At 43.0% G+C, this 23,471-nt stretch overlaps 1 long non-coding RNA gene and 1 pseudogene across 1 annotated transcript; both read right to left on the bottom strand.

Annotated features, from left to right (window-relative positions):
* Nucleotides 1-2,273: 2,273 nt before the first annotated feature.
* Nucleotides 2,274-4,272, bottom strand: LOC9268637 (uncharacterized). Its single transcript, XR_001540405.3, has 3 exons — nt 4,126-4,272; nt 3,895-3,978; nt 2,274-2,714 (listed from the first exon to the last, which is right to left on the bottom strand). It is a non-coding gene; the product is annotated as an uncharacterized lncRNA (long non-coding RNA).
* LOC107279012 (uncharacterized) lies at nt 2,792-3,465 on the bottom strand (annotated as a pseudogene).
* Nucleotides 4,273-23,471: the final 19,199 nt, after the last annotated feature.

Genomic DNA, 23,471 nt, shown 5'->3' with positions numbered 1-23,471 from the left:
ATAAACTAAATTTTTATATATTCTTTCTTCCCCACACAAATTTTCTCTCTCATCAACTAACAACAAAATTTTGGAGACAAAAAAGTGTGCAAAACATAGCTCCAAATGTAATATGATAAAAAAAACATTGGAGGATGAAGTTGCTAACATTTTAGGCACCTCCGATTTGTATATAATCACCAAAATAAATTCACTAGAAATTTTGGCATGACCTCCCATCTTTTTTGAAGAAATTTTGAAGCTTGCTCGGGCTAGAGGAGGAAGAAGACGTATATATATATAGGGGTGGGACTTCAGTCCCGGTTGGTGTAATGAACCAGGGCTAAAGATCACCGGGATCTTTAGTCCCGGTTGGTAACACCAACCGGGACTTAAGTTACGATCTTTAGTCCCGGTTGGTGGACTAAAGTTCTCGGGGGGGCCTGCCAAGACCTGACAGCATTTGAACCAGGACAAAAGATGATCTTTAGTCCCCGTATATGCCCGTTACCCTTTTTAACCGGGACTAAAGTCTTTAGTCCCGGTTTTTGTTGCAACCGGGACTATTGTGGAATTAGGCTGGCCGACGAAAGATGGTTTCTCCACCAGTGAGAGTAGCATGAATAGTAAATATTGTCATTTCACATATTTTCTGTGGTATAGGAACTAACTAATGAGAGTACAGAGCATGTAAAAAAATAATTAAAAGAACATTTCAGTAAAAAAAAAAGCAAAAGCACACCTAAGTAAAAATATTACTACAATGAATGGAGATCACTGAGCTCATCAGAATGACTGGGCAGTAACAATATTTTTATCAGTGAATCGGTAGTAAAATTATTACTCCGTAATAACACTCCACAGTTGGATGGATTTATTAGTTACGACTAGTAATTTTTTAACTGATCTTGGCTACGACTAGTAATTTTTTAACTGATCTTGGCTCTCATTTTGTTACTTCTTAGTAAAAAAATTACTGATTAGATGCGAGTAAATTTTTCACGACATTTAGATAGAGGTCTGATTTTTCTCATGAATTTTTTTTTGCTGGTTCTCTTAGTAAATAACATGATAAGTCATTTTTTTACTACGGATGAAATCATATAAGATATGGTAATTTTTTAACCGGACCTAATCTAATTAGATAGTAATATTTTTACTCGTGGCCATTGGATATATGCAACAGCGGCTTGGGAGTCAAAATAATTTTGTTAGAATCGTACAGTTTTCCAAACACTGTGTTTGCATAAAAAAAAGAATTGGAAAGGGAATTGACAGCTGGCGTGCTTATCCAACAGAACAAAAAGAAATCAAGGGTGAGTAATTTTTTCACGGATGTGGGAACGGTGGGGGGAGAGAGGACGCGGGGGAGGAGCAATGGAACGAAAATAATTAAGAAGTGGTGGGGCTACCGTGGCGCCTAAAAAACCAGAAACAGCGGATGGGATCCCATCTGAGTCGCGCTACTAATTCCGTAGCGCGTCACAGGCGCTGTGTAGCGTCACCGTGCGCGTGTGTGTCTATATATATATATATACACTGCATGATGTGTGTATATGTGTGTGTCTATATATATATATAGCGTCACCATGTATATATGTATATATATATATACATGTATACATGTATATGTATATATGTATATATATATACATGTATATGTATATATGTATATATATATATATATATATATGGGACTTCATGGTGTCCGAGCTCCAAGGTATAAAATACACAAATTCTCTCAAATTTTTAAAAATTTTCAAATTGTGAGTATATACCTAGGTATATGAATTTGATTTATACAAATACCTAACAACAAAACAACTCAAACTCAACTTTATTTTATAATTCATTATTATATACCTAACGAATTATATGTTTGGATGTTATATACCTAGAACCAAAATCTAAAAAAAAAAGTTCAAACTCAGTTCAAACTTGTTTGAACTTGTTAGTAAAGAAGTTAATGTCCATATCTAAACAACTAAAAAAATTCCATACTCATTCAAATTGGGTATATACTCAATTTGAATCTTGGAGCCCATACTCCATGTAGCACCAGTTAATTTACCCATATATATATATATATATATATATATATATATATATATATATATATATATATATATATATATATATATATATATATATATATATATATATATATATATATATATATATAAAACACGTTATTTACAGTATCCCTCATAATTGTTCCATCAAAGAGACAATCATATAAATTCACTAGCACGCCAAACTCTAGGGTCGTAAAACTATAAAAAGACCCCGAGGGGTGTGTAATAGGGGATCCAATTTTTCATTATTAATACACATTTACTGTTTTCATTTTTTTTCCACCTTGAGTGAAGCCTGCCCTATAACACCCCAGGTAACCACGTACCTAGAATGCCACACCAAAATACAAATACACTCGAAAACTAAGTCCCAAAATTATTAGAAATTTTGGCAGAGTCTCCCCTAAAAATACAGACATCCACGACAGGCAGTGATAAGAAAGGTCAATACCGATATAATCCACACAATCCAAACCATCCTAGCTCCACAAATCCCACGTGAAAAATAAGGATCAGAACCTTAAATGACCTTTATAAGTTCTATGCAAAACTTATGCTGAGCAAAAAAATAGTCTAAAACTAAATTTCAGTTGTGTGCAATAATAATGTGTAGTCCAAGGGTGCTACTCCCGCCCCATGCCGATCAATGTCATTAGGTACCTAAAAACCAAATTAAACACAAGAGTGAGTAAAAAGTACTCAGCAAGTACAATATTGAACGAGTAAAACATACACAGGATTTAAGCAATAAGAAACCAATATCAAGGGTTGGATTTACTTTATTTTAAACCAAAGAAGTCAAAAGATAGTAGTTCCCTCCCGGGCAGGTATGAATATCCTCTTAGCATTACCGATAAGCCGAGTAAGAGTGATCAGCGCTTCTCAAGGATCATGAATAAAGATCCAAATTGCACTCCCATGACTACGCACGGTACTTGAATAATGTAAACAAAAAGATTCAAATTGCACTCCCATGACACATGGTGCTTGAATAATGTAAACAAAAACTTCCGGAAGAATGAAACATGAATAACGTCGTGAACTTGAACATGAAGTGAAATATGAATATGTAGCATAATACCAAAACCACACAATTGATAATAGGAAGCTTCGAATAAGAATTGGGTAAATGAAACCAACAAAGCAACACAGTTTATTAAACACAAAAGTCCATCTTGTACTTGCCTTAACTCCTTCGATAATCTGACTCAACTCCTCCAACGTTGGAATCCTCCACACTTGTGGAGTAAAACTACGCATAAACCACTATACTCAACTAAATGACAGTTACAAGGGATATTCACTAAAATCGATAACCTCGAACATATAGACTTTTTTTACCGATTTGTATTAAATAATCTATAGCAGTTCCCTTACTGTTTTATGTCTAACTTGCAAACCATCTAATGGAATCTAGCAAATAATATAACTTCGGACATCTAGACAAAATTGTCTACCACTTTCATGTTGAGCACAAAATCAGATTATGCCTCTGAAAATCCCAGATTAAGAAAAATGAATCGCAGTCCTGATTTCCAGACCAGGTCAGCAGTACTGTTTTTGTTGTTCCTCCCAAACCGTTTATCGGAATTGAGTGAAACCAGTGCCGTCAGAAAGATATCGACGATGACTACAAAATTTATTTAGGACAACTAACCTGATTCCTGATGGTTTAATACCAGATTTCAAAATACGGTTTCAGCCTAGCGTTCGATATAAAGTAAATTCGAACTACCGGAAACGGATCGTCTTAAATATAAATTAGAAACAACTATGGACTAAAACAGATTACCTAGCAGTACTAATGTATAAGAAAAACGAAGAATTTAGAAATATTCACCAAATTCCCCAAATTTCCCTTCTTCTATCAAATTTCCCCTTCTTTCCTTCCTTCCTGTTCGTCTCTGCCTTCTCTCCCTCCTTCCTGTTCGTTGCAGGCCATCAGCAGCAGCAGCAGAAACGAATATTGGCAGCAACAGCAAGCCGTGCATCACCAGCAAGGAAGAGATCAGATCGGCAACAGCAGGGATCGGCAACAGCAGGGAAATTAACAGAAACAACAGTAGCTCACCAACGACCGGCTGTGGACGACGACGGCTGTGGCGACCGGCGGCGGCTGCACCAGCGGCGGCGCCGGCGAAGACAGGAACAGCAGCGGCGGCAGCAGAGCGCAGGAGGTGCGGCGGCTAGGGCTACAGGGGCGTTTCTCCTGTTTCTCTTTTTTTTCGTTCGTTTTTTTTGTTGGTTATATAAAGAGACTAAACAAGATCTAACGGCCCACATCTATTCAATCCTCGGGACTTCGTTTGAACTCCGATTACTATAAATTTATAGTCTATTTTGCACTACTCAGCGACCTCTATGCATCCACGGTTCCCGATCGCCTATACGAACAATGGTTTAAAAGTTGAACTTTTGCGTGTTTGCTCTAATATTCCCCGAAATATATTAATTCAAAACTCGAGGCATTACATGCCCTTCGGTAGAATAGTTCATTATTGATAAAAGTATGTATATCTTCGACATGTTCTTAGAGAAGTGTGGTAATTGTGCTACTATGTATTTGGCCTTTCAGTCTAGTATTTCCTTCATATAAAATCTAGAATATTTTTACCTTTTTATATTGACATATAATTATATCATTTAGCCATCATAATTATCAATGTATATCTCATACCACGATACATCAGAAGTAAAATGAGTAGGTTACCAACATCAATATGTAATCTTTACATTAATACTCCTACCACCTAAAATATAGGTTGTTACATTCAAATTGTATTTAGTCACTAAAACTTAAAAATACATTAAGTAACTATTATAATTACATTAGTACAATAGAATATAAACATATTAGGAGTAACAATTATAATATAAGAACTGTAGTATCATACAAAATTATATCCCAATAATATCCTTGAAAGAAAAAATAAATGCTAACAAAGGAAATCATTTTTAAACTAACGACTCTCATTATGTTTAGACACATTTTTATGGTAGCTTTACTCCAAAAAAAAATACATGGCCATTGTTTCAGATATCATAATGATTACATATGCTGACCATGTTTAAATTTTGAAAGCAAAGAAAGAATCACATAAATAAAATTTGGTGAAAGATTTATATTTTCTCCACGATTCAATATCAAGTGTTCTTACATTTTTATATTGTCGTCACGTAATTATAATTTATTTGATATGATCATATAGTCATTTTTTCTACCATAGTTACAAATGATTCTTTGTGGTTGGCCCATAACATGTTATGCATCAAGAAAAATAAAGGTTTTCATAAAAAAATATTATCTTAAATATGGGTTGTGAATCTAGTTACTAGAATTTGAACATTGAGGAACAATACTATAGTAGATAAAAAAACATAATTGTAACAACATTAATACAACAGAATATAAACGCATCATGAGTAACAATAATAGCATAACAATGTAAAATTATATAAAACTTACATATCAATAACGTTTTACTATTAAAAAATGTTAAGAAAGAAGGTCTTTCAACCAAAGTCCACACATTGTTTCTAGTTAATAGAATTTGAACATTGAGGAACAATACTATAGTAGATAAAAAAAACATAATTGTAACAACATTAATACAACAGAATATAGCATAACAATGTAAAATTATATAAAACTTACATATCAATAAGGTTTTACTATTAAAAAATGTTAAGAAATAAGGTCTTTCAACCAAAGTCCACACATTGTTTCTTGCAAAGTTGTTGAGCTTCATCTACTTGTTTTGGCTCAAGACAAGAAACAAACGAGTAATGTTCACAAATCGAAGCGACACGAGATCGAGTTTGGATACCCTTGCTAATGTCACCCAAAACTTGGTCAAATGGGTGATCCTTGGAAAGAGCGGTGTGTATCCTTGGAGGCATAGGAGGATCTTGTGTCTTGTCCTCCTCCCAAAACCGGGAGACGTTGGCCCAACGGGGAGAAACCCTTGCTATACCCCAAAAGCTAGCTCAAGAAGTGAGGGGCTCCCTCCACTTTTATGTTGGTTCAACTCCCCCTAGATTAGCAATGTGGGACTATTCCCAACAATCTCCCCCGTCACACATTGGCACCCCTTAGCCCTGACCGGCCCCACACACGGGCACATACGGGATTCACACCCGCGGTCCACTAGGCTTTGAGCTTACACCACCCTGAGTGTGCACAAGCACTAGAGATTGTGGGTTTGGCTCTGATACCACTTGTTGGCCCAAAACCGGGAGACGTTCGCCTAACCGGGAGAAAGCCTTTCTACACCCCAAAAGCTAGCTCAAGAGGTGAGGGGCTCCCTCCACTTTTAAGTTGGTTCAACTCCCACTAGATTAGCAATGTGGGACTATTCCCAACATCCTCCACTTCAACTTGAGCTTGACTTGGCGTTGCAGAAGTAGATGGCTCATCTTAAGTGGAGGTGGATGGCTTGTCTTCAACTTCAATAGTCTTGATGTCTCCAATAGACATATTCTTCATAGCTCTCATCATGCCCTCATCACCTACATCATCCAAATTCTCGTGCCCCTCTTGGGAGCCATTAGTTTCATCAATTTGAACATCGGCGGTTTCTTCCATAATACCTTTGCTTTTGTTGTAGACCCGGTATGCCTTGCTATTTGAGGTATAACCTAGAAGAAATCCTTCATCACACCGACCTACAAATTTGGTTAGTTTAACACCCTTTCGGTAAATATAACACTTGCAACCAAAAACCCGAAAATAGGCAACATTTGGCTTCCTCCCAACAATTAGCTCATAGGAAGTCTTTTTCAAGAGACGATGCAAATAAAGCCTATTGGTTGCATGGCAAGCGGTGTTTATGGCTTCCGCCCAAAAGGAATCGGAAACACCATATTCATCAAGCGTAGTCCATGCCATCTCAATCAATGTATGATTTTTTCTCTCCACTACACCGTTTTGTTGAGGTGAGTAGGTAGCGGAAAGCTCGTGCTTAATACCAAGATCATCACAATAGTCCTCAATATTGGTATTTTTAACCTCGGAACCATTGTCACTTTTAATTTTCATAAGAGTGCAACTAAATTCATTTTGTGCCCTTTTTGCAAACTTTTTGAAAAATTCGGCAACAATATACTTATCATGCAAAAAGAACACCCAATAATAGTGAGAATAATCATCAACAATCACAAGACAATGACTATTACCACCAATGCTAGCATGCAACTTGCTTGCTGGCTTGACAAGCACTACAAAGTTTATCCTTCTCAAACTTCACATCTTTTAAGCCCACAACTAGATCATGTTTTGAAAGTTTGCTCAATTGATTCATGCCAACATGGGCTAGCCTCCTATGCCAAAGCCAACCCAATGAAGTTTTTGCAACTAAATAAGTTTTCAAATTTGCTTCACTAGAGTTGAAATCAACCAAATAAAGATTTCCATATCTAAAACCTTTGAAAACACAAGACTTGTCATGAAGACTAGAAACAATAACCTCTTGCGGGAAGAAGGCACATAACAAGCCAATATCACAAATCTGTGCAACCGAAAGCAAATTGAAATTTAGAGATTCAACAAGAGAGACATTTTCAATTGACAAATCATTGGAGATAACAATTTTACCTAACCCAATTACCTTTCCTTTGCTATTATCTCCAAAAGTCACATTCTCTTGTTCTTTCCCTCCTACTTCAAATGTGGTGAACATAGCCCTATCACCGGTCATGTGTTGAGTGCATCCTCTATCAAGCACCCAATGGTTCTCACCGATGCGGTAGTTCACCTAAAAAAAGAAGATCAAGCTCTTTTAGGTACCCAAACTTGTTTGGGTCCTTGGAGGTTAGAAACCAAAGCTTTGGGCACCAAAATGGCATTCTTTTTACCACCAAGTATACGGGAACCCATATATCTAGCAACAATACTACCATCATGAGCTTTCCTAAGCATATAATGAGAATCAAACATGCATGTCTTAGAAGGCTTACCACCGGGGCAATCATTCACCAAATGCCCAACCTTACAACACTTGGAGCAATACTTACCATTGCTCTTGACAAAACGAGTGGCACGGTGAGAAGTTTTCTTACCCTTCTTTGGAATGAATCCAAATCCCTCCTTGTTGAAGATGCACCGTTGCTCACTCAAAATCTTGTCAAGAGTGTTCTTACCCTTGAAGCACCTCTCCAAACTCTTGTTGAGCTTGGCCACTTGCTCCTTAAGCTCATTGTTCTCAACAACAAGTGAGGCATCACAAATAGAAACACAAGAGCTAGAGCTAGATCTAGGCATATCTATAAGATCATCACAAGAGGTAGAGATGCTAGATGATGCAACATGAGTAATATGGCAAGTAGCACTATCATCAAGCAAGTCAAAAGATATGCCAACATCAATGTGAGCTCCATGTTGGGTAGTAGAAAGGAGGGTGTCATGAGTTTCCTTAAGTTTCTCATGAGAAATGGTGAGTCTCTCATGTGAAGTTTTTAGCTCCTGATACAAGACCTCCAAAGAAGCATGATCCTTCTTTAGAGCCTTAAACTTGACAATCTCCTTTTCACTATATACATGGAGCTCATCAAACATACTCACAAACTCATCATAGGAAACATCATCACAGTCATCGTCACTTTCACTATCACTAAGAGATGTAACCTTAGAAGAGCCCTTTGCCATGAGATAAAGTGGAGCGAAGAGTGATGGAGCCTCCTTGATGGCAACAACGGCCATCTTCTTCTTCTTGGAGCTTGTATCATCATCACCTTCTTCTTCGGACCCGGATGAGGCGGAGCTCTCCTCATTTGAGTCTCATTGCCCGATGAAGGCCTCAATCTTCTTCCCTTTCTTCTTGAGCTTCTTCATGAGCTTGTAGCCTCCACTCTACTTCTTGGATGACTTGTCTCCATCATCATCCTTGGAAGGGCACTTGGAAGCAAAATGTCCCTTCTCACCACACTCAAAGCACCTCAAGTTGGAAAGAGTCTTGTTGGGTCTTCTATTTCTTCTTCTATTTGAGTTGGAGTCCCTTCCTCTCTGCTTTCTTCTTCCCAAGAGATCATTGAACCTTCTAGCTAGAAGGGCAGTATGTTCCTCTAAGTCATCATTGGCTTCATTCACCTTGCTCTTACCCTTGTCTTCCACTTCGGCTTGGAGAGCAATGCACTTCTTGGATGGTGAGGCTTCCTCCATCTCCTTCTTCTTCAACTTGTACATGTCATTGGTGTTGATCTTCCCCAAGAGGCTTGCAGGTGTCATCCTTGACATGTCGGAGTTGATGAGCATGGTGACTAGGGTCTCATACTTCTCTGGTAGAGTCCTAAGCATCTTTTGGGCAACCTCAAGATCGGTGTAGCCCCTTAAGATCATTCACAATTACATTGAGCCTCTCATACATGTCATTCACAATCTCATGAGGCAACATGGAGAATGTTTCATATGGGATCTTGAGGAAATGAAGCTTGGCATCCTTCTACTCACTTGTGCCCTCATGGATCTCCGCCAACTTGTTCCAAATCTCATATGCGGTTTCAAGGTTGCTCACTCTATCGAACTCCTCTTGGCTCAAAGAGTTGAACAAAGTATTCATGGCTTGAGCATTGATTTGGAGGTTGCGGTGGTCAATCTCCGTCAAGGGTGTGCCGGTGATAGCGAAGCCTACATCCACAAGCTCACAGCTTTGAGGTGAGTAGACATTTTAATTTTCTAAGTGGAGTAGTTTGTGCCATTGAACATGAGAAACTTCCATACATGGTTCACCTTGTTTGACATCTTCTCTCTAGGTGGTGAAGCCCAATCAATAGAGACCAAACTCTGATACCGCTTGTAGGATTGAGATGTCGACTAGAGGGAGTGTGAATAGGCGATTTAAAAACTAAATGACACCTAATCAAAACTAACCTAAGTTGCTAGGCTCGGTGAGGATCAAGTCTAACAAAGCAACTAAGTTATGTTTTGCAAACCTAGGGTGATAGTGGCTCAATTATATCTCTAGGAAAGTAAATCACACTCCTAACTCAATGTTTAGCAATCCTAGGGTGATTTGATCTCAAGTATGTCTCTAGGAATGTAAATTGCACAAATGTAAATGCGACAAATAAATGAGACAATGAGACAATAGAATTTTCACCAAGGTTCGAAAACTCGCCGGTTTCCCACTCCCCGTTGAGGCGAGCCCAACTCCACCGCTCAACCACGAAGCCACCGCACGCCCCCTTCGTCAAGGGGTGGGCAAGGCGGGAGCCGGCCCACGGAGAGGACTACCCAAGCCTTGATCACTCGGGGTAGTTCTTCCTTCACTCCGAAGGTGGTGAACTCCAAACCACTCACAACCGGCACCGGGCCTCCTCCACAATCTTCTCGGAGAGGTCACCGGGCAACTCCTCCACAAGTCGTCTAGGAGGCGGCAACCTCCAAGAGTAACAAGCGATGACCCGGCTCGGAGATGATCAAGTGCCACACTAGCTCAACAATGAAGCAATGCACTTGACTGTTGGCTAAATCAACCCTCAACCACTACAATGGATGAACACTAAGCTCAAATGAGTGTGAGAGGGGTGCAAGGGGTGTATGAAATTAAAGTGGGTGCCAAGAGAGTCCCCTTGCTGCTGGTGGGGGAGTATTTATAGTCCCACCAACCAAAACTAGCCGTTGGGGACGAGATCCCCTAACTTTGTGCACTGCCAGTCTGACCATGCTACTCTACAACGGCTAGTTTTCTAGCCGTCGTAGCCCTGTCAGAGGGCCCCATCAGCCTAGCCAGTCAGACCGCAGTTGGGTGGCCGGTCCGACCGGCCTCGGCTCGGTCAGACCACCCTCAGCTCGGTCTGACCGAATACGGCTCCGGCGGCTCTATATTGGCCATCCCAGAGCACACCATCCCAGCTACCAGGGGGCCGGTCAGACTACCCATATGCCACCGGTCAGACTGGCCATGTACGCCAGTCAGACCACCCGTTTGGGGCCAGTCTGACCGCCCCTGGTCAGCAGCACAGCAACACTTTGCTAGGACAAAGATACGAAATTTGAGTCTAAATGCAAATGACCTAATGTGGCAATTTAAATCATCTCTTTGCTAGGTCATTACCGCTCTTAGTAGTGCGGCGAAGCTAAAATCAAACTAGCAAATTTGATCGCCCTACACCTCAATCAATTTAAAACTAAAGCACTAGTTTTACCGTCTTCTTTTCTTCGCTTCGCGCCATCAAATTTTAATCCATCGATAATCATCCATGTGCACACATGATGTGAACCTAATTTAAAATAAATATCTCAAAGACAACGGTTAGTCCATAATTAGTGCTTGTCATTAATTACCAAAATTAACAACAGGGGCCTAGATGCTTCACTTATCAAATTTCGCTGTTAAAAGCATGTAACCTCTGCCATCCACCATCCCGATGCTGCGCCGCACGCCTGACCTGAGCCACGCTGCTGCGCCGCCCCCCTCACCTCACCTGTGCCGCCCTCCCCACGCCGCCATCTCCACGCTGCTGTTTCCGCCCGCTCCACCCAACCCTCCCCGTGCTCGCCGCTTCAGCGTTGTGCCGCCCTCCCCACGTCGCGCCATCGATCTCGGGTGACGTTGTGCCCCAAGCCAAGATCATCCAGCGATTGATTAATTAAGTTTGATGGTTGCGATTTACAGTTTGGTTTTTCTATTATCTTATCTGTGCTGTCAAATAAGTTTCATTGATGCTTAACAAATACCTCTGAACCAAAGAGTAGCTCACCTAGAGCTGGTCATTTGTTTTTTAGGTATCAATAGAGATGTCAAATATCTCCTGGGTTGTAACTATCTATTGCTCTCTATGGAAAACATATATTATTCAGAATTTTTTTTTGATTGGTTCATCTTGTTTGCCATCATATTCATTTGAGGTTTATCTATGCTTTAACGATGGCCAAGGAGGAGTAGTTGCATTTCAGCCAAGTGATTATAGTTTTTCTCCGGTGCTTCAAACCAAATCATATGGGCTGCCGATGCAATAATGCAACTGTTTCCGAGTGACAGCATGCATATATTTGATACTCTTTGTCTTGGTTGAAGATTGACAGGTAATTCAGTTATGTACATAAATATTTGATGATTCTGAACAAAATTTGCTCAAAAGTTGCCACAAATGGTCTGAGATAATAATGAAATAAGAAGAAAATAATTGACCGAAAGAAAGTTTTTCATTCAATGTACACCTCAAAATAATTTAAGTTTCTGTCGTTCGATATGAATTTGTTGTTACCTGAAGTTTCTATACTGGATGTACAATTCTTCCATGTATGCGGAGTGCACTAAATTTCCCCTGAACTCCCCTGATTCACAAGCATTTTTAATAGATAAATACCAGCATTTTTATGCATGTGCTGCTTCCTTCGGTGTTATGTATATATTCAACTTAAAATATTTGCTTCTACACAATATAGTTGACCTTTTATTGGTTTATGTAAAATTGAATTGTTCTGTTTGTTTCTTTACAGGGAAGCTATGAAATTATGAGTAGTAGCATGCCTAAGTTGACTCTCTTCTGCTTGATATGATGTCCTGAACATGCAACTGTTTAGGTGAGCATAATTATCTATATTGAGATCCCTTCCGCATCGTGATCGCGTCCGGCCCACACCCCAGTCATGGTCATTCTATCCCCGACCATCGCGCCAGCAACGACTCCACGCATTCTCGGCATCCACATCAGCCTACTCGACCACCACACGAGGTATGTCCTCCACCTCCTATTCCTTTTCTGTTATTGATGGCCATACTGTGAAGATGCTCCTGCTGGATTAAGTTCAGGAAAGGGAGCTCTTGCTTGTGCAGAACCATAATGAATTTGGAAGAGGCAATGGTTTTGGGTCTTCAGTAATCTCAATTTCAATTATTTTTAAAGTTTAGCAGGGCATGACCAGAAAAATGGTTTTCTGAATGTTCTTGCAAGAACCTGCAACATTCTCTTTTGTTCTTTAGATTTTTCATCTATCTTTTGTGTTCTTCAAACGTAATTCCCTGTCGGAACAAGATTTGGCGTTCATATGTTTGTACACATATAACATATCTCAAAATTATCGACCTGAATGTTCTGGTTTGCCACATGCATACCACTGTACTATTGACTATTTATGAATTATCTGGATTTTGCATTTTAATTATGTATGCTGATGGTTCCCTTTGCTCAATCTCAATTCCAACAGTCACATGCTAAGTTCCTATTGAATTAAAAATGTAAATCTCTATATCTTCTCTGGTAGGCCATCAGATATTTTAACACAACAAAGATGATTTACAATGATATGAACCAAATATTAGTTCGAGTATACATACATACATCTAAAGTTATAGAGGTTGAAACTTGTGATGCATTGCTTCTGAACCTAGGGTTGCAAACTTTGTCAACATGCTTCTGAATTTGAAGCAATCACGGCTCCTAGATTGTTTCAGAAATTAATTTGGTAAATTCAGAAGCTTAATGGCTCAATAAATTCTGTTGCTATGTGTGCATCTGCAGCTTCTTATTGTATACATCAGATTTTTAACTCTTATCTTGCTGGATTACGTGAATATGCATAACAGTGGCTAAATTTGAGGTTTTTTAGTCAACATTTGAGGATGTGTTTCCGTCTGAGGCCCTGCAGCAGGTGATCACTTCATACATAATTTCATGGAATATATATCCTGAAACATGTCTGCTTCATGGAAATCTAAAAATCTACGTAGCTTCAGATTGCATAGCTGAATATCTTCATATCTTCATGATGTACAGAAAAGAGCTATTTCTTTTATATATTTCACAAGGTTGCATAGCTGAAAATTTGCAGCCCGAACATTTGTTCTTCAAATAGCATCCCATAATTAAATGTTAAACTGCCTCTTGCTGACTTATGTATTTTCCGAGTTCGCATGGTGAACAATCACATCTTAATTATTTGTACTTGCCTGTTTTGTCAATTGACATTCAAGCAACCAACAAGCACCTGAAGCTATCCTGTGGTCTATCAATACCGATATTCTTTTTATTTGTTTGGATCCTTAGAAAGATAATGCGCCTACCACAATGTTTTCTTGAATTTGTGTAGACATTGGGAACTTAAATATAGCTACATACTTAGCATGTATACTTAAAATCAACAACATTGTCTGTTAGTCCATAAATAAATATATCTATCTGGATTGGATGTAGCCAATCTGTGCATGTACTAAATTTAAAACAGCAACTAATAATAATGATTTTCGAGTGTCCATGACATTGAAAATGCCATTGAAGAGGCAAATGAACACACAAAATATTAGGCAGATAAAAAGGGATTTGCAACACCAATTGGCAATCCTAATGCTTAACACGACTTTTGTCACAATCTACACAACAAAAACTTTAACTCTTGCCTATATGGTTATATGTCTATATGTCGATGTGCATTGCACATGCACACTCACCAGTTAGCACTAAAATGAGAGGCCTCTTGATTTAGATTTTGCCCAAACAAAAATATATAATTATGATGACCTCAAACTCTCAAACACAATTTTCTTACTGAGACTTTATTGAACGCAGCGTGCTTATATTCAACAAACGGTAAGAGCAATTGTCATCGGCATCCTGCTCAATGCCTATGACATTAATCCCATATCTACAGAAAAATTGGTAACATTATCTGATTCTTGCTAACTTCCCAGACATTTAAGCCATTTTAGCCTAAGCCAACATAATGCTGGTTTACATCGATTTATCTCTGAAATCATACTTCAAGAAACATACTAAACACAAGTAATTGTGATTATTGATAATCTTTGCCATCGCCGGACCACTGCAAGTACAAAATCAAGTGCACTTACCAAGAAGCATAGTTAAGAGTATAACTTATTGGTTCTCTGATGAAAAACTGTAGCTATTTTCCAGCTGCTTAATCTACCCTACCCTACTACAATTCACCAACACCATATACTCATTCATCATTTATCATTGGACAAATATAATGGACCGTATTATTTGCATCAGTGTGGAGATTATGGATATCCCATATCTACACGGCGATGATATTTGGACTGAATATAGGATACCGAATATAGATAGAATATCTTATTTGTATCTCGGGTTTGTTTCTCAACTTGTACATCAAGGAAATACCTTGAGACTTAGTCGGTTACGACTGTATTTTATCTGTATCTACATATTCCGTTAGGGATATAGATTATCTTTTGTAATATGGACTCCTTCCCATATATAAGGAGGGTCCGGGTGCCTCTAGGGGCATATGTTGACTTTCTCCAAATCATACAATCAATAAGACACTCGGCGGATTCATCCCCGGACAGGAGTAGGGTATTACTTCTTGAATAAGAAGGCCTGAACCTGTATAAATCTTTTGTCTCCAAACCCATACACTTCTCCAGCTTGATAGCCACCCCCTTTTATTATTGCCGAAATCTAGTTTCGACAGTTGGCGCGCCAGGTAGGGGTTGCGTCAAGCTTTTCGCCGATCAGTGTAATGGGTTCCGTCTCCGGCATCGACGACCTCGTCTTCCCACCCGGGCAGACGTTTCGGTTCGGCAGCCTCGACTTCGTCACCAACAACTTCGGCAAGATCTCTCTCCTTGACTCGGAGTCAGACCAGTCGGGAGAGAACCGTATTTCAGTCCCGTTTGGACTCCCAAACGCGGCTGAAAGTTACTTCAAGACCATCTCAATCGAGTTTGCTTCAAACCACTCGGGCGAGATCGCATCTTCTCCAACGACACCGGATCAAGATGATGGGGCTTACCCACCAATCCTGATGAAGCTCCCCGACGATTTAGCGGCCGTCTCCATCACGACAGCGTCTCCATCCCGTAGGCCTAGGCGGAAGTCGGCTTCAACACCGATTTCGCCTAGCTTCAGGGAAGTCGGCGTCATCCTCCAACCACTCGGCACGGTTTCGACGGATCAGCTGGATGGCTACTACAGCTCTCCCACCGTCGACTCGCGTCCCACCAACATCGTGGAGTACGACAAGTTTAGCTCTCGCTACAACGACCCGGATCTCGACGACTTCGACGGAAGCCTAGATGACAACTACACCCCTCTCTACTTCGGCGTCTTCATGGCCGATAACGAGACGGAGGAGCAACGCCAAGCCCGGGAAACCGAAGCACGTCGCGAGACTGAGCGTCGCCGACTGGAGGAGGAGCGTCAAGCACAAGAACAAGAACGGCTACGGCGTGAGCAGCAGGAGCGTGAGCGGACCGCGAAGGAGGCTGAGGATCGACGGCAGCGAGCCTTGGAAGCAGGGCGCCGAGCGCGTGATTTCATCGGCCAACAAGATGTTGAAGGGACACCGGTTTTCCGCACCCCTCAACAGAATGCGGTTGCCGCGATCACCCTCCTCGACACCCTCCTCAAGGAAAACGAGCTCAATCAATCTGATCACGTCGACAACATCTTGAACCAGACGAAGACCATGATTGCGGCTTCGGTCCCAGTTAACTCCGAAAGCGTCCGCACGCCGACTGGCAGCCGAGTCCCCCACTTCCGATCTCATGACTACCGTCATCCAAGCCTCAGCATCACCGGCGCAGGATCCAATCGCAGGAGCAGGGGTCACGACGAGCGGTCCGTTCACTCACCTCCCGACCATCATAGGGAGCGCCGAGTGGAACGGCCTCGCTCACCACCTCGTCGCCGCCCCGTCGATCTTCGCGACACAATCATACAGCGCCGAGCAGCTCGAGGCCATCATCATTCGCCGGACCGCCACGACGACGACCTTGACGGAGTAGCAGCCTTCACCGACAACCTGCGTCGAGTGGATTGGCCAGCCGGCTTCAAGCCGACTGGAATAGAGAAGTACGACGGTACCACTAACCCAGAATCGTGGCTTACCGTCTACGGTCTCGCAATCCGCGCAGCAGGAGGAGACAGCAAGGCCATGGCGAACTATTTACCAGTGGCTTTAGCGGATTCCGCCCGATCTTGGCTCCATGGATTGCCCCGTGGTACAATTGGATCTTGGGCCGAATTACGCGACCACTTCATCGCCAACTTCCAAGGCACCTTCGAGCGTCCCGGCACACAATTCGACCTCTACAACGTTGTTCAGAAGTCCGGAGAATCCCTTCGAGATTACATCCGGCGATTTTCTGAACAACGTAACAAGATCTCCGACATCACCGACGACGTTATCATCGCCGCATTCACCAAAGGGATTCGCCACGAAGAATTGGTCGGCAAGTTCGGGCGTAAGCCTCCCAGGACAGTCAAGCTTATGTTTGAAAAAGCCAACGAGTACGCCAAAGCTGAAGACGCCGTCACCGCATCAAAGCAGTCGGGTCCCAGTTGGAAGCCAAACAAGGGTACGCCGGCTACGGGAGGAGGTGGAAGTAACAATCATAAGGACCGCAAGCGTAAGCCTGAGGAACTTGTTGCAACCGCCACTCACTCTTCTCGACAGCGTTCGCGCGTCAACACGTTCGACAAGATCATGAACCCCCAATGCCCGCACCATCCTAACTCCAACCACGTGGCCAAAGATTGTTTCGTCTACAAGCAATTTGCGGAGCAATACACCAAGACTACACGGAAGAACTCCGACGAAGAACACAGCACGTCGAGGAAGAAGGACGACGGCGACACCCCGGCAGGATTTCAAGACCACCGCAAGGAGCTCAACCATATCTTCGGCGGCCCCCTGGCTTATGAGTCTAAAAGGAAGCGAAAGTTGACCGAACGGGAGATCAATGCTGTTCAGCCCGACACGCCCCAGTATCTTCGATGGTCAGAGATTGCAATCAAGTTTGACCGCTCGGATCATCCTGACCGAGTGGTCCACCCGGGGCGGTACCCCCTGGTACTAGACCCAGTGGTCCGTAATGTCAAGCTTCGCAGAACCCTCATCGACGGTGGCAGTGCTCTCAATATCCTCTTCGCCAAGACCTTGGATGATATGCAGATTCCTCGCTCCGAGCTAAAACCAAGCAATGCGCCTTTTCACGGAGTAATTCCAGGATTATCCGCAACTCCACTCTGCCAGATCACCCTCCCGGTCACTTTTGGCACTCGGGAAAACTTCCGCACAGAGAATATCAGCTTTGAAGTCGCCGATTTCGAGACAACATACCATGCCATACTCGGACGCCCGGCGTTAGCCAAGTTCATGGCCGTCCCGCACTACACTTACATGATGATGAAGATGCCTGGTCCCCGAGGAGTCCTATCCCTACGGAGCGACATCAAGCAAGCCGTCACATGCGACAAGGAGAGTTGCGACATGGCCCAAACCCGCGAGATGGCGTCTGCCCGAGAGGATATCCAACTGGCTGCTGCCACGGCGAGCGAAGGAGAAGTGCCCGTTACCAAGACTTCAAAAAGTGGAGAAAGCGAAGCCAAGACTAAGAAGATTCCCCTAGATCCTTCTGATCCTACTAAAACTGCTGTAATAGGCGCCGAGTTAGATTGTAAATAGGAAAGCGCGCTCATCACCTTTCTTCAGAACAATAAAGATATCTTTGCGTGGAAACCATCTGATATGCCCGGTATTCCTAGAGAGGTGATTGAGCACTCCTTACATGTCAAAGAAGATGCCAAGCCTATCAAACAACGACTCCGCCGATTCGCACAAGACAGGAAGGACGCGATCAAGGAGGAATTAACCAAGCTGTTAGCGGCAGGCTTCATCAAAGAAGTCCATCATCCCGACTGGCTGGCAAACCCGGTTCTAGTTCGGAAGAAAACAGGGCAATGGCGCATGTGTGTTGATTATACTGACCTCAACAAATCTTGCCCTAAAGATCCTTTTGGGTTGCCTCGCATTGACCAGGTAGTCGACTCGACCGCCGGCTGTGAGCTTCTCAGTTTTTTGGATTGCTACTCGGGGTATCATCAGATCCGACTGAAGGAATCCGACTGCTTGAAGACTTCATTCATCACGCCCTTTGGAGCATACTGCTATGTCACCATGCCGTTCGGACTAAAAAACGCAGGAGCAACTTATCAACGTATGATCCAGAGATGCTTCTCAACGCAGATCGGCCGCAACGTTGAAGCCTATGTGGATGATGTAGTTGTCAAGACCAAGCAAAAGGATGATTTGATCTCGGATCTAGAAGAAACCTTCGCGAGCATCCACGCTTTCAGGATGAAATTAAACCCTGAAAAGTGCACCTTCGGAGTACCGTCAGGGAAGCTGCTTGGTTTTATGGTGTCTCATAGGGGCATCCAAGCCAACCCGGAGAAAGTTACTGCTATCCTCAACATGAAACCGCCAAGTACCCAGAAAGATGTTCAGAAGCTGACTGGATGCATGGCGGCGCTCAGCCGATTTGTTTCAAGACTTGGCGAGCGGGGGATGCCCTTCTTTAAGCTACTGAAGAAAACAGATGATTTCCAGTGGGGACCCGAAGCACAGAAGGCCTTCGAAGATTTCAAGAAACTCCTCACCGAGCCACCGGTCTTAGCCTCACCACACCCGCAGGAGCCGTTGTTGCTGTATGTATCAGCCACCTCCCAGGTTGTGAGCACAGTCTTGGTCGTTGAGCGCGAGAAAGAAGGCCATGTCCAGAAAGTCCAGCGACCGATTTACTTTGTCAGCGAGGTCCTAGCCGACTCCAAAACGAGGTACCCTCAGGTTCAGAAGCTGTTATATGGTATTCTAATTACTACCAGGAAGCTATCTCACTACTTTCAAGGTCACTCGGTAACGGTGGTCACATCATTTCCACTCGGTGATATACTGCACAACCGCGAAGCAAACGGACGGATTGCTAAGTGGGCTTTGGAGTTGATGTCTTTGGACATATCATTCAAGCCCCGAATTTCAATCAAGTCCCAAGCGTTAGCTGATTTTGTCGCCGAATGGACCGAGTGCCAGGAGGATACCCCCGCGGAGAAGATGGAGCACTGGACCATGCATTTCGACGGATCAAAACGACTTTCGGGCACTGGAGCAGGAGTGGTTTTAATTTCCCCAACTGGAGAAAGATTAAGCTATGTGCTTTGGATACATTTTTCGGCGTCCCACAACGTCGCTGAGTATGAGGCGCTCCTTCATGGACTGCGGATTGCAATCTCCCTAGGGATAAAGCGTCTAATAGTTCGAGGCGATTCACAGCTGGTCGTCAACCAAGTTATGAAAGAGTGGTCCTGCCTTGACGACAACATGACGGCATATCGACAAGAGGTACGCAAATTGGAAGACAAGTTCGATGGACTCGAGCTCAGTCACGTTCTTCGACACAATAATGAAGCCGCCGACAGACTTGCCAACTTTGGATCCAAGCGCGAGGGGGCGCCCTCTGATGTTTTCGTCGAACACCTTTATACGCCGACAGTACCTCACAAAGATACTACTCAAGTTGCGGGCACTCATGACGTAGCTATGGTTGAAGCCGACTGGCGAGAGCCCCTCATACGATTTTTGACTTCTCAAGAACTCCCCCAAGACAAAGATGAAGCCGAGCGGATTTCAAGGCGGAGCAAACTTTATGTTATGCATGAAGCTGAGTTGTACAAGAAAAGCCCTTCAGGGATTCTGCAACGCTGCGTATCTTTAGAGGAAGGGAGACAATTGCTGAAAGACATACATTCTGGGATATGCGGAAACCATGCTGCCGCACGCACCATTATCGGCAAAGCTTACCGGCAGGGTTTTTTTTGGCCTGCTGCAGTGTCCGACGCCGACAAAATTGTGCGCACGTGCGAAGGTTGCCAATTTTTCGCCAGACAAATTCATCTACCAGCTCAAGAGTTGCAGACCATCCCACTGTCTTGGCCGTTTGCGGTTTGGGGGCTCGACATGGTTGGCCCGTTTAAAAAGGCAGTCGGCGGTTTCACGCACCTCTTTGTGGCCATTGACAAATTCTCCAAGTGGATTGAAGCTAAACCGGTTGTCACAATCACAGCAGATAACGCTCGAGACTTCTTCATCAACATTGTGCATAGATTTGGAGTGCCCAATCGGATCATCACTGATAATGGCAGACAATTCACTGGCGGAGTTTTTAAAGACTTTTGTGAAGACTTTGGAATTAAGATTTGCTATGCCTCAGTGGCGCATCCCATGAGCAATGGACAGGTGGAGCGAGCCAATGGCATGATACTTCAAGGGATTAAAGCGCGTGTTTTTGACCGGCTAAAACCCTATGCCGGCAAATGGGTGGAACAGCTGCCATCAGTACTTTGGTCTTTGCGTACTACACCCAGTCGGGCCACAGGCCAGTCACCTTTTTTCCTTGTCTATGGGGCAGAAGCAATGTTGCCGAGTGAAGTCGAATTCGAGTCTTTGCGCTTTCGTAATTTCCGCGAAGAACGTTACGAAGAGGACCGAGTGGATGACTTGCACCAATTGGAAGAAGTCCGCGAAGCAGCTTTGATTTAGTCGGCTCGATACTTACAAGGGTTGCGACGTTATCATAATCGCAATGTTCGATCCCGTGCCTTTCTAGTCGGCGACCTGGTTTTGAGGAAAATTCAAACTACACGAGATCGGCACAAGTTATCTCCTCTATGGGAAGGGCCATTTATCATCTCTGAAGTCACCCGACCAGGTTCCTATCGACTCAAGCGCGAAGACGGTACACTCGTCGACAACTCTTGGAACATTGAACATCTTCGTCGTTTCTACGCTTAAGCTTATCATTGTACTTCCCTATCTTGACTGTCAACATCAAGTGTTCTTCTTGAAGTTGTCAGTCGGGGGCTATCATCATAATAACGGAGTGTGATTTTTTATCAATTCAATTTGCTTACTTGGTCTATCATTGCCTTGCTTGATTTTTCTACTTAGTCTGCGAGGACTGAAAGTTTTTAATAGCTTCTTTGGGTTTTAGGCTCAACAAAGCTTGATAAAAGCTTTTAAGAAATCAAAGACTTGGCTAGAATTATCAAGCACAGCATAAATACACCAGTATTGTACAAGTTATGCCTCCATTTGCTACATTTATACTCAGTCAGAATCAGTCTTTTCATCATCAGAGTTATTACTACTCGGCTGAAGGTTGGTATTGCGGAATTGATCTACAACGTCACTTGCAATCTTGTCAGCCGTGTTTTGAGCATTGCTGATAAGATCAAGAGCAGCCCCTACGCTTGTCCCGTCTGCAAAGCCATCAATGGCGTCAATTTCAATCCTCGGGTACAAGGATTTGGTCATCGCCAATGCCGTGCTAGCTCCCATACTTCCAGCTTTCTTGATATTCTTGAAATATACATCCGGAGCAACTCTCAGCTTGTCGAAGACTTCGGTTGCGTCGAGTGCACTCGGACCACTGTTATTGAGGAACATAGCTTGGACGAGTGGTGTAGCGACATTAGCGACTTCATCTCTTGCTCCTTCAAGCCTCTTGATCTTACCAACCAGGACGTCAAATTGAGCTTGAGATTTGATTTTGCGGTCTACAAAACACATTTATGATAAAAATCTGCTGCATTGAAAAGAGAGAAGTTCAGATTGTCAGCTGGCAGTACCTTCAACCTCCTTCAAGGCCGAGTCCCTTTGCGCAGCTAGTTCTACCTTGTCTCTTTCCAGGGCTTCAATTTGTTTCTCCATTTGAGCCATCCTGGCGGCTTGCGCTGTTTGAAATCCAAATGGTTGAGGATACAGTTACGACAGCATAAATTAATGGGACAGATCTAGAGATTACCTTTTGATGAACCACTCAGCTCGAAGTTTGAATCCTGGAGCTGAGCAATTTGGTCCCTTAATTCCTTCTCTGTCTTTTTGGCGAGCTCCTTGGCCTCGTGTAGCTGGTCCCTAACTGCTTCAAGAGTTCCCAAATGAGGAACCAGCTTTTCTAAAGTTGCGGTCTTGGCCTCATTGCGAAGATGGATTCTCTGCATGATGGTTCATGGTTTAGTTTTGCTGAAGAGAAAACAAAGTCATCAAAGGCGGTCACCCGGAAGATTTACATTCACAATGCGAGTGGCTTCTCCAAGTGCCTTCTTCAGCTGGCACACTTCCTCATCTTCTTTTTGACGATTTATGACGATGCCGGCAGCTTGTAAGTTCTCGTCCCACCATTTGAGTAAGATAGGAGGACGAGAGTCATCAGCCGCCTTTATGCGAGGAATTTCTTCTTCGTCATCGCCTGGTGGTCCTGATGTATTTCCAAGACATTAGACGAATAAGCTGGAGTTATTCAAATCGGCATCACTTGAGAAGATGAGTTACCTGAGGATGTTCCTAGCTGAGCGTGAGGTGATCCTTGTTCTTTATTTGGAGACCCAATCATCGAGTCGTTACCAGCCTCTGGTCCTTGAGAAGTTGTCGTCCGCACTTCAACTTCGGGAATTTCTTGATCTGGACCTACATCCGACTGGTTTCCAGCCGGGGGCTCTTGGGTTGTTGTAGTTTCAGTTGCTGCCGACTGGTTTCCAGTCGGAGGCTGGTCACTCGGATCGGCCTTGTCACCTGAAGTATGGGCGCCAGTCGGCTGGCTTTCGGCAGTCGGCTCAGAATCCTTGGATGAACTTGGCTCTGTCACAGCCGGATCAGGATCT

Source organism: Oryza sativa, chromosome 10, assembly GCF_034140825.1.
Source record: "Oryza sativa Japonica Group chromosome 10, ASM3414082v1".
Lineage (NCBI taxonomy): Eukaryota > Viridiplantae > Streptophyta > Magnoliopsida > Poales > Poaceae > Oryza > Oryza sativa.
This window is presented reverse-complemented; position numbering and strand designations above follow the sequence as displayed.